At 33.1% G+C, this 13,309-nt stretch overlaps 1 protein-coding gene across 12 annotated transcripts in view; it reads left to right on the forward strand.

Annotated features, from left to right (window-relative positions):
* Nucleotides 1-13,309, forward strand: part of LOC143240284 (uncharacterized) — a 100,447-nt gene that overhangs the window by 39,438 nt on the left and 47,700 nt on the right. The gene's annotated exons all lie outside the window — the stretch shown is intronic.

Here is a 13,309-nt window from a genome sequence, read left to right on the forward strand (position 1 = left end):
TTCAAATACTGTCAAGTACACATTAGATTATCAGACTAAGTCGGATAAATTTGAAAATAGGAAAGGAAAAGGCAGAACACCTAAACTTAATGAAACTTGTGTTAAATATCTTTGTTTATGCTGCCTTCGGGGCAGAGGAAAGACTGCCACTGATCTTAAAAATGAGATAAACAATTAAGTGCCAAATTACAGAAAAATGTTCAGATCTACTATTTCAATAAGACTCAATGAGAATGGAATATTTAGTTTTGTAGCAGTTAAAAAGCTTTACTATGATCTACAAATATTGTCAAGAGACTGAAATTTGCTTTAAAAATGCAAAACTGGAATGATTTGAAAATGGAGTTGTGGACAAATAAAGTCTGAATTCGAAATATTTGGTTTAAAGTATAGTTCGTACGTCGATAAAAGAAGGGAGAAAGACATTTACCTCAATGCATAGCACCTACCATGAAGCATCAAGGAGGCAGTGTAATGGTTTAGGGGTGTTTTTCAGCTGAGGCGTCATGAGATATCTGGAAAATAAATGGAATAACGGACCAGCACAAATATCATAAGAAACTGATCTACCATGATATACCCAGTGGTTTGCGTATTATTGGTAAAGGATTCTACTATCAAGACGATAATGACCCGAAACACTCACTCAAACTATACAGAAATTACTTAATTAAGAAAGAACCTGATGAAGTCATTCAAATGATGCAATGTCCCTCAAAGAGCCCAACTGAGCAGATCTGGGACTTAATAGATTAAATCAAAAGTTATTACCAAAGAAACTTTATGGGGATGTATCAGGTCATCCCTTAAGTAATGTCCGATTTTAGGTTCAGAAAAAAAAAGGATTTCAAACTTTTAAAATTATTTGATAAATAATGTGTGTTCTATTATTATTAATTTCTACCCACCAATGTTTTCACAAGCTTCTGAATGACACTTCTATAAAATTATTGGGGTTTAGAGTAGAAATGTAGAGAGGGTAGTTTTAACATATTAATGTGTTCCAAGCTTTTCTCAATCAAGATAATTTTGCAAACTTCGGAATAGATGACAATCAGATGGGGCAAGGCCTAGAGTATAAGGAGGATGTGGAAGTTTACCCAGTCTAGCTCTTCAATCTTTGCAGATGTGATTATTGCTGTATGGGGCCGTGCATTATCCTGGTGAAACACAACACCTTTACGATTGATCAAAGCAGGAATCTTTTCTTTCTGTGCAACATTCAAGCGCCCTAACTGTTGACAATAGAAGTCTGACGTAATCGTCACATTGAGTGGCAGCAACTCAGAGTGAATCACACCAAAAATATCCCACCAAATGCGGTACTTAACATTTTTATAATATATCCATTTCTCATCTCGAGTCACTAACCTGTCCAAAAACGGTGAGTTACGTTCACGAGAGTGCAGAGAAGCGCAAATGGCCTCTCTTGCTATAAGGTTAGCTTCTGTCAAACCATAGGGACCCGTTTTCCAAATTTTGACGCATTTTCAAGCTGTTGCAGATGACGGTGAACTGTTAAATAGGTTGAATTAAGCTTCTATGCTAGTTCTTCAACTGTTACAGCACAATTTTCATCAAGTAGTTCAGCCAGCAGCAAGTCATTATTAAACTCAACAGGACGACCTGAACGTGGCGCATCACTTAAGTTGTAATCACTTGATCTGAACTTCTGAAACCACCTTCGACATTTTCTTTCGTTGAGAGAGTCCAGACTATAAACACCTTGAATATTTCGTGTAGTTTCTGTTGCATTATTGTCTTTTTTAAATTTATAAAACATTATATGCCTAAAGTGCTCCTCAGACACATCCATCTTCATATGAGTTTATTGGATTAATTATGTGCAAAAGTGGAGTTGGGTTAGTGTCTTTTATTTATCTGAACATTTTTATATACATCCTACTACATATTTCAGTCATTAAAGCCTTCTACAAAGACAAAAATGATGATGCACTTTCTCTATTAAATTTTCGGACATTACTTATGGGATGACCTGACATTAGAGGCATTTGAAGTAAAATTTCAAAGGAAAGTTTCATTAAATACGTTTCAACAATGCCTGAAAGTCTGTCTACAGTTACGAAAACAGAAGGGGACACACACAAAATATTGACTATTTGCTGAACTCAAACACTTCCACTGAGTTTATGTTGTACTAGCCCCCTGCTAGTACAGTGGTAAGTCTACGGATTTACAACGCTAAAATCAGGGGGTTCGATTCACCTTGGTGGGCTCAGCAGATAGCTTGATGTGACTTTGGTATAAAAAAACACACACACACTGTTGTACTAAATTTGAAGATTAATAAATTTTTGATGTTTCACCTCTGATTGACCTTCCATTTTTCTTTGAAAATAGCCAGAAATATAATTTTGACTTTGTCTTATGAATTTCGCACGGTACTGTAGGTTTTCTGTGCCTGGTGATATGTTGAATGCATTTGGGTTCGAATTAGATGTTTGTGATGACGAAATACAAAGGCTGTAGTTTCTTACGAATTAAAAACTCAAATAGCCGATAATGACACACTAGAATATAAAATACGAATTTCCTTTTTTTCCTTCTATTTGTTGAGATGTTATTGTATTTAGTGAATCAAACACAGTACCCTAGGTCACTTCTTTCCATTTTTGGAAATACTTGATACGTTCAACTACTTCGTCCAGTAACGTGTGAATAACCAATAGAAAACAGAGAATGCCCCTCACGTGGTATTCTCAGCTAGTGTGAAGTGTTTACAAGAGAACCTTTTGTTTTCATGGTAGGTAAGATGAGATATTTTGAATCTTTTTTAAACCCAAATACAACTTAGTTACTGAACCTGATAAATTAGAGTGGAATTATATGGTATTAAGATAGTAATTTAAGGCTTGTTGTTGATTCAAAATGCATATAAAAATTTTATTTGATTTTACATCACCACGTAAAAGTTTGAGATCAGTATTGTCTATACTTCTTTATTTACTGTTCTGTTCTATTTTTTTTAAGAAAAATAACTGAAAGTCAAGAACTTATTTATAGATACCAATAGTATATATATACATATATATATGTAATGTATTATAACCTAAATGTAAGTATATGTTACAAAATACTGGTCCGCTAGTACAAAAAAGACCGATTCAGTGATGGGGAACTTATGGCACGCGGCACGCAGTGCCGCCTCTTCATCCTTTAAACCCTAATTCTAACCCATAACAAATAATTAGTAAATATATATATATATATGCTGATTATAATTACTGCTAAATGCAGCAGCAAATGATTTCTTTCAACCCAGGAGCAATGAGAAATGTTCACAGGAGACGTCTCACGCCCTCTTGGCGCTATCTGTGCGGTTGAGGTAACACGTGAGATCGGATGATACGTTTTAAATTCCTCGCAGACCCAGTATACATATCACTATTTGAGTTATACTAGAAGTAAGTTGTTGGTATTGGCTTCGCTCTGCTTATATTTTTCTTTTGTTGTTTGTGAGTCGATCCTGGATATTTAGTGGTAAAAACGGTAAATATTCATTTACATATATATATATATATATCGCAGTAAATATGTCAATTAAATTGTTAAAATTATGTTATTTGGCGTGGCATGCTTATATTTTTGATCAGTTAATTAATTATATATTTACTTTTGTATTGGTAACTTAAATTTTCACCTGCTGTTATGTTACGGTAAGTTAAATTATCATATTTAAGTTAATTGGTGAGATATTTTTAAACTGTATTTATCCTTTTTAGCTTGTCGGAATATCAGCTGAAAGAGCAAAGAAACAAAAACGTTTAAATGAAAAGAGCAGCAGCAGAGTTTTAAGGATTGTGGACTGAAATATTTGGCGTGATCATAAAGGGTGATAAAGCGCTATGCATCTTATGTTCTGAAACAGTGGTGTGAAGAACTTTCTCTGTAAAGCAGCATTATGAAACTGTTTATAAATAGCTTCGTGATAAGAGTGAACAAGAACAAAAAGAACTCATTTCTCGAGAACTCAGCAAAAACAACATGCAGTCAAATGTGTTGATGAAATTTGTTTCAGGAAGTTCCAACTTAGTTGCTGTTGGTTTTGAGATTTCAAAGATTGTTGCTCCACATGGAAAACTACTTAGTGATGGGGAGTTTATTATAAATTCATGGCTAAAATGTACTCCTTTCATCTTTGACGGTTTTTCAGGAAAAGAAAAATTATTTAGCGCATTAAGGAATTGTTAGTGAGTAAAAACACAATAAAAGATAGAATATTAAAGATGGAAACAAGTATAGCATAACAGCTAACAAAAGATATTCATTCATGCAAATTCCTTTCCATTTGTTTTGACGAGAGCGCTGATGTTACATCATCAGCTAGGCTAGCCATTATTGCTCGATTTTGTAAGAGTGTTGAAATCTGCGAAGAATTGGTAACTTGGTAACGATACCTGAACATACCATAGGGGCTGAAATATGTAAAGCGGTAGTAAACGAATTATCCAATCGACAGGTTGACCTTTCTAAAATAGTTTCGCATGATTGGTAAAGAAACGAGTTTTGTAAATCTATTTGCAAAATATCTAGGACATCCACTGGTATGCTTTCATTGTATTGTACACGAGGATGTTTTGTGTGCAAAAGCTGGCCTTGAAGAGCTTGAAAAAGTGATGGAAACAGTGACTAATGTAGCTAATTTTATTTCTGCTGATCCCTTGGAAAAAAAAAAGACAATTTAAAAATTTACTGAGAGAGACGAATTCGGTGTAGAAATTCTGTCCTCAAACGATTTGTTGAGTGTTTGGATGAAATTCGTCTGTTTTTGATAAATGAAAAATTTTCTTGTCAAGAATTATTTGATATTGTGTGGATTTGTATATTGATGTTTTCAACTGATTTCTCTTGACATTTAAATGATCTGAATACCAAATTGCAGGGATGTGGCAAAACACTTGATGTTAGGTTTGATAACATAAAGGCTTTTGAAATTAAACTAAAAATTTTTAAACTCGATGTTTACAATGGCACTTTTAACTATTTCTCAAACCTAAAAAAACACATGAGAAAATATACATTCGGAGTTTGCAAATGCAATTTTCAAGCATCATTAATTCAACTTTTGAACAATTTTCTTTCATATTTAATAAGTTCGTGTTATTTGAAGAAACTACAAAATTCATAAAGTTTGCAGACAGTGTAACGTTAGACAAACTGAATTTGGAAATGTTGCATAATTTTGAGATGCAACTGATTGATTTACAAAGCAGATCAATTTGGAGGCAAAAATTTGTCGACATGAGAGGTGAACTAGAATGTGTTGAAAGAGATCGGTTAGTGACTGGAATAAAGCAGAACACTGAAACTTTTGACTGTTTGGAAAATGTATGGCAGTATTAATGGTATTTTCATCAACATATTTATGCGAGTCATTATTTTCAGTGATGAACTTTGTAAAGTGTAATTATAGGAATATACTTGCTGATGAAATTAGTGCTACATACATAGCTCTCAAAACAACCAACTACAAGCCTGATATAAAATATCCATCATCGTTGGTGCAGCAGAAAAAGTCTCACTAAGAGTAAAATATGCTTATTTTCCTTTCCTTGTTTTTAAATTTGTTTATGTTATGTAACGTGGTCTTGGGCTGACTTGCAGGCAGGCCGAGTGGGTTGTTTCGGCTTAGCCATTGGAGTTTCGACTAATACTACCTGCTAATACATGAAACATTTATTTGAAGTGAGGATGCAGCGTGTAGATGGAGTACAGCACACAAATACTAACTCGAAGCTTTAAAGTTAAAACAAAGAGACTCGAGACTGATACTTCTCATAACACTTTTATTTAAGTCATCAAGGACTTAATATGTACACACAAACACACACATATATACATATACATACAACTTATCTTTATTCATGTTTACCATAGGCAATCACTTTAACTTTATTAACATGATGACTGATGTTTAAGAAAGAATGACATTAAAATACTTACAAAGAGCTTGGGCGAGAAATAGCGTTTCTACTAACGGTAAGACATATCTTCTCTCCTTCTTCTTGAATGATCAGATTAGTTCGAAGTGTTTGCTAGGTTTTTGAAGATTTTGTCTGACTGACTTACTGCTGCTGCTAACTCTGGCGTCTGTTCTAGAACCTTTTATGCTAGTGGAGAGGTGATCTGTCGGTCTACTTATAGTGCAAAGAACCAGCTTGCTTCCTGTTTATGTATTCCTAAGCTCGTTAGGATGCGTCTTCAAATGGTCAGTTTCCTTCATGTTTACGAACGTTTACATTTGTTGATTAATCATTCACCTGAAACAATAGCCCATTCTGTATATTAAATCCGCTATCCAAGATTCTTCCTGGTTCATCATCGCGGTTTGTTTAACCCCTTTCAACCTCGATAGCGTCAGTTCACTTCAACTCAAACATACAACGGACAGTTTATCATCTTCAGCTTATAGCTTAAATAACTTATTTTAACGTTAAGAGTGTCTGTCTGTTCCAATTTAAACAAATAGCGGATGTTTTTCAGCGGCTTTCTCTGAATCTCTGTGTTAAATAACTCCTCTATTGTCCTTGATAACGTCAGTTTATTTTAAACTAGTGATAGATTAATTACAATACAACAAGTTACTTGGTGTGTCTCCTTGCTGTCGTTATTCTATAATCATCATTGCTTCATAAACATATTTTCTTATATTTCATTACTTCCTGTTTATTAAAATAATTATTTAAGGCATTCAGATATCTAGTAATGCCTCAGTTACATAATCCGTTATGATGAGAAAACCCACTTGTAGAGAAAATTATATATGCGAAAATGGCTGGTATGGATAGAGAAAGCACAATGTAGAGGAACGAACAACGTTTCGACCTTCTTTGGTCATCGTCAGGTTATATAATATGAAACAAAGCTTATCATTTCACAAAAAGCTTTCTGTTAATAGTAAAACAATGAATAAACTAAATAAGCAAAAGGACATATTCGTTTTCATTTAAAATGTTCATTATTATTGTTGCTAATTCATTAATTTTATTTCTTATGAGTGATTATATTTATTAATAACATGTAATTCCTACTAAGCTGTTTCATTCAAAATAATTCAGAATAATAAGAAATGATAATCTGCTGCTACAAATTACCATGGGCACGCGAGAGAATTTTTTAGAAGATAATTCCTAATTTGGGCGCACACCCTCAAAAAGGTTCGCCATCCCTGGGCTAGTTTTATACTGTTGGGTACAATGATACGAATGCACCTGCTTTATTTGGGTCATTGTAACTTTTATAATATTAGTCAGACACGACTGAAAGTACAACAAAATAAAAATATAGAGAGGTGTACACATTTATGAGATTTAAACTATTTAGACTAAACATTTGTGGTTTATTATTATCATTTGTAGTTATTCTCGAATGAAAAAAATTGTAATATATATCAAATTTCTGATTTTTTTATAGTGTTGTGAGGTCAATCAAATCAACTAAATACGTACAAAGATAAAATAGTGAAAATAACAAATGAAATAAGTGTTTTTTTCCTAAATAAAAACGTTCAATAATTAGGTTTATAAAGTCACTTATACGTGTGCTGATATTATTGGTTTATGAGTCTTTGATCACAACCTTAAATATCAAGAACTTTTCCTATGCTAATTTTATGGCTTTCACACACTCTTTTCATTAGCGCAAGCTCTATTGAACTTCAGTAAAATTTCATTATCAATAACTGACTATGGACATTTTGGAAGTTTTAAACACTGTCATAGATCAAAGCAAAATGTTAAACATGATACAGTAGGGAAGGTGTTGATGACGAAGTCTTATCCAACAGAGGTCACCCTAAGTCCTAAGCTGGAGCGGTATTCCTTTTTCCCTTTATTTCGTGGGTTCGAATCCCCGTCACACCAAGCATGCTCGCCATTTCAGCCGTGGAGGCGTTATAATGTAACGGTCAATTCCATTATTCGTTGGTAAAAGAGTAGCCCAAGAGTTGGTGGTGGGTGGTGATGACTAGCTGCCTTCCCTTTCGTCTTTAAAATTCATTTCAAAATTTTAAGCAAAAATTAAAAATAACTTCAAAAGTTTAAAAACTTCCGAACTTAAAATTTAAATAATTGCGATATATTATTAATGCATGACGTGGTTCGAATCTAATATTTCGAACGCATGCCTTGGCCTTTCCATCTCAACGCTCCATGACCAACAATCATCATATCTTTTCATTGTTGCACGTCATCAGTCAGAGATAAAGAAGATCTTCAGCGCTAAAATTTTTATGACTATTTCGACTTTCTTCACAGATTTCTCTTAACATCTACTCGTCGATTTACTTAACCGTGTTTCTGGCCGTCGTAGTCAATTAATTTTACGTGCTACGTTGAAGGAAAATAATCGTTCCCGAGCATCCCTGTTGGGAAGAGCAAGCAGCTATCACATTGTTTTTTCTTCTTTCAACCAAAATTCCTGGCACGGGTTTTTGTTTTGGTAGAACAAGTATCACCACTACAGAATAATAAAAGAACAACGATTGATCTTTTGGAATTAAACACAACGTTGTACAATGGGCTATCTGGCCTTTGCACACCATGGGTATCGAAACCCGATTTCTAGTAGTGTGAGTTCACGAATATACCGCTGTGCCACCGGTGGGGCAAGAACAACGCAACGAAGTTAATGATTTTTTGATGACACATCATTATAAAACTACATACACTATCACAATCGAATTTTTTTGAATATTCTACACTACGATAAAAAGGGCATGAAAATGAATGTTAATATTTTATCTTACAATAAATTGTTTCTTGCAATACAAATAAAAGAATTTGGTCAACAATTACAATTTCTTGACTGAATGAGCTTAAATCGTGGTTCCTTAGAAACGAGTTAAAACCCCCTTTTTCAGTGGTATTAATATCACTTTTAGGACTATCTTTTAAATTCTCTTAGTTGGATTCATAGGATGGTTGATCAAGTACGTTTATGATTCGGTTCTTACGATCATAATATTCAAACGGTATTTAAAACTACGTGAGTAATTGGACGACCTCTGATATTTGGATGAACAAACACAGAGATTTTTGAACTTCTAACTAGCATTCTAACGTACAGGAATCTCTGTGTATCTTTCTGTACTGCAGCTCCCTTGATAAATGTTCACAACTGAGATGTTGGGAAATAAAGCTTTTTTTTACCGTAATTAAGGATCATCCGATTATTAATGTATCTTGAAAACAAAAAACAACCTGAGTTGCAACAACTATAATGGGAAAATATTTGCAAACCACTAGATGGCCGGAAACAGGTGAAGCATTTCTCCATAGTAAGATGACGCCGAAAAAAAAAAAAGAGAAAAGGATAAATTAATCATTACTATATTTTCATGAGAGAGATACATAGACTAAAAGTATTAAAATAAGAACTACTACGTAGGGAGGAGCGACGAAGAATGGTAAAACACTAGTTGTAGTTAAGCCTACTTCCTTTGTAATATGGACAGTTCTAAAAAAATATAAGCCTACTTTTTGAAACTCTCGTTGTATAATAATATATATTAATTACTGTGATTTATGAAATTACGCTATACTAGACTAGGTAACCGCGAAATTTTCAATGTTCCATTTATTTTTAATCAAGGTAATTAAGCATGCAGTATTTAACTTTTTGTTTCAAGTATCATTCCTGTTAAAAGTAAGTAGTATAAATAATGTTATTGATAATAATGTTGTTAAAAGAATTAATGTACAGTTTACAGAAGCCCAGTGTTTGAATTCTGAAAGATTTGAAATATGAAATGTTAGGCCTAAAATTAAAATTTGAACTGGCTAAAGTAAGAACAAGATTAAGTTTTTCATTTCTTTAGTTGTTTTGTTGCCTTTCAGTTTAAAAGCTCAAAATCTTGAAATAAGAGAAATAGTAACATTTCTACCTCTTACAGTTTACCAATCTCTGTACTGATAGGTTATTAATATAATAATCATAATATTGGTACAAGTAACTTTATCATCCTGAAAAAGAATAGAGAACTATTTGAAAGAGCTTGAGTTTTGTGTTTCATTTTAAAGCTATTACAGCTTCTGTATATGATCCTAAGTGCTAATTTCTCAATTACAAGAACTGCAAAATTTCAGTTCTAAGTTATAGTTGTGCACGTATATGGGGGTGGGTGTATAAAGTTCAGCTGAACTCCCTACTTTTGTGATGTAAAATAATTATGCTTGTAGTTATACCTGTAGCACATCTGCTTATGGTGTTTGTTGTTTTTCTACATATTAGTCATTCTTCTGATAAAGCATTAGCATTTTGTGGCTTGAAATTGTCATGTGCAGTGGCTTCTTTAACACTTCATAATTGAAAGGCCAAATCTGTATTGCAACTGTCAGGTTTTGGGGGCTAGATTCTTAATAATTACTCTGCATGTAGAAAGCACAGTACTTTCACAAAATATTTATGAATGAAGAATCAAACTTCTCATGCATTGTTACAACAGAAGGATGTTTGTTGACTTTTCATTGGATGTATGCAAATTTTACGTAAAATGTCATGTAATTGTTATCTCATTGCACCTATTTTTTACAAATTTTATGGGATGGGACTTGTTTTCAGATCCCTGTAGCATTAGCATGCTTTGCATATTGAATATGATTTGCAGAATGTGTTAATTTTTGATCTAACAAATTAGAACCCTCTCCCCTTTCAAATGTTCCGTGATCATTTATGGAAAGTAATAATAAAGAGTATCATCTGTTTTATTTTGGCATTAATGTGTATTCATGTTAGTGTATACATAGATGTCTTGTTGCTATTTCTATGTAATGACTGGACACAAATTATTGAGTTATTAGAACCTAAGATTTGTAGTATTTTGTAAAAAAGTAAATGAAATTGAAAGCTTATGACACCAGAACAAAGTAGTTAGATTAGGTTTTGAAAGTATATTATTAGATAGGTATTAAAACTTTTATACATATTAAATAGTTGTGTCCAAGGTATTTTGGTATTCTGTAGTTTATATGTGCTATGTGGCACAATATAGATTTTGTTTTTATTCTTTTGATTAATGAATGTTTTACACAGTGAACTCTACATTTTTTAACTCCACTTGAAGCACAGATATTTTTAATAGAATGTTAGGCCAGTGGAATATTTTACCTTCAGTTGTAGTAGAAGCTGCAACAGTGACGGATCTTAAGAGGAGATTGGATAAGTTTATAGAGAGCAGGGTTGGATGTAAAAAGAAATTTTTTTTTTATGTAATTTGGATTATGTTGGTAGCTGAAAATGGGAAGGTATGTACATTTGTAATACATGTAATACATTCCTGATCCCACAAGTATTCATCAGTTGTTTTCTTTAATTGTAGAAATTTGTAACCAATACAACTCTAGAAAGCATTTTTTAATAAAAGATTTACCACACTTTTAGAGAAATATAACTGCTTGAACCAGAAAAATCTGGTCTTTTTGTATTTTGAGTTTATGATCCTGTGTTCTACTTTCTTTATAATTAAATTTTCTTAGAAAAATGCAAAACAAAAATCAATGCATATATTATCAGTTCACTTAATTTCTTTTTCAATTAAATCACCATTGAACCTCCTCTTTTTTAGTAAGAAAAAGAACAAATCCTATATTTCAACCCATTTGTTTTTGGATTTATCTTATTTGCTTAGCTCTGAACCACCTTCAAATAAAAACAAACATCTTTTGATACCTATGGTAGGAATAGCACAGGCAGCCCATTGTATAGCTTTGTGTTTAACATCCAGTAAACAAAATACACAAACAATTAAAGTGCATTTTTTCATCAGTTAGGTTCTTTTGCTGAACATCTACATAAGGCCCATAAAACCTCATGAGGTTTGGTCAACTTAGATCTCTGTCAGTCATAAGTCCATCTATTAAACTAACAATACAAAATGGCCTGTGATAAAATATAATAAACAGATGAATTAAACATTCAATATTACTATTGACAGAAATAACAATAAAGAAAGAATAGAGTATAACTTACTTATGGAATGATTGACAACTACTTTCTTTCATCATGTACTATTGTAGATTCACAATTTTAGAATAACTTTGTAGAAAAAGTTTATAAAAATAATGGTTAGCAACTTCACCTCAGCTTCCAAGAAAAACAAAAAGTTCACACCTCCAACAGTAAGACCAATAAAACAAAATTCCTATTTCATATAAATAAGGTGAGAAATTTGCAAGGTTATGCCAAAAGTTTTAAGTAAAATTTTATTTAAAATCTGGAAGATTTTCCAAAACAGCCTAAAGAAGGTGAAATAACACATTAAAATGAATTTATTTACAAAATATTATGTTCCTGTGGAAATGCATACAGTGAACATCTTGACACATAGAACAAAGTCTAAAAGTATAGAGGGGTGCAGCTAGACTGACACATGGGAAAAATCAGCACAACAAAGCATAATTACAGGTCAGGTCATACCATATATTGGGGCCACCATCATAAAACTCTGGACATTGCTTACTCATGGATAAATTGGGAACATTTAAAGAATCTCTTTGTATCTAGTTTCATCAACCTACTTTGATCCAAGACCCTGGCTCTGACATAGCAGTCTCTGGACAACCTGTAACCAAACTCTACCCAGTGTGTATGACAATGTTACAACACAATTAAGAAACAGATATACAGAACCAGACTAACCAAGTAATAACACAACAAAGTGAACAACTTTGATCTTGATATGAAAAAGTTCTTGGTATAGAAACCAAAATATTGTCCCATTCTACAGAGTAGCAAGAGCAGTCTGTTTCAGTTAAAACTTTACAGAGCTCTAGCTGAAGTGTCCTGTTCCAGGTCAAACTTTACAGAGGTCTAGTTGGAGTGTCCTGTTCCAGCTCAAGCTTTACAGAGGTCTAGTTGGAGTGTCCTGTTCCAGCTCAAGCTTTACAGAAGTCTAGCTGGAGTGTCCTGTTCCAGCTCAAGCTTTACAGAGGTCTAGTTGGAGTGTCCTGTTCCAGCTCAAGCTTTACAGAGGTCTAGCTGGAGTGGCACATTACACACTAAACTTTAGAGGGCTAATTTGAGTGGTCTGTTGCAGCTAAAATTTTACAAAGTTGGGCCTGATTGGAGTACATGAAAAACTGTCATTGGAAAATAGTAAAATGTGTAAGTAAACTAAAACTCTGCTGCTGTAAATTAATTACTTCAGGCCTCTCTAGTAAAATATATTACAAGTCTCCCAGCAAAAATTGTAAAGAATTTAAAAAAGAACAACAACAAAAAATATAAACATGCACAGAAATTAGCCTGTGTAAGGATTTGTCTAGCTAAATTGTTCTTGTTAATTTTACTA

Source organism: Tachypleus tridentatus, chromosome 13 (genome assembly GCF_004210375.1).
Source record: "Tachypleus tridentatus isolate NWPU-2018 chromosome 13, ASM421037v1, whole genome shotgun sequence".
In the NCBI taxonomy this organism is placed as follows: domain Eukaryota; kingdom Metazoa; phylum Arthropoda; class Merostomata; order Xiphosura; family Limulidae; genus Tachypleus; species Tachypleus tridentatus.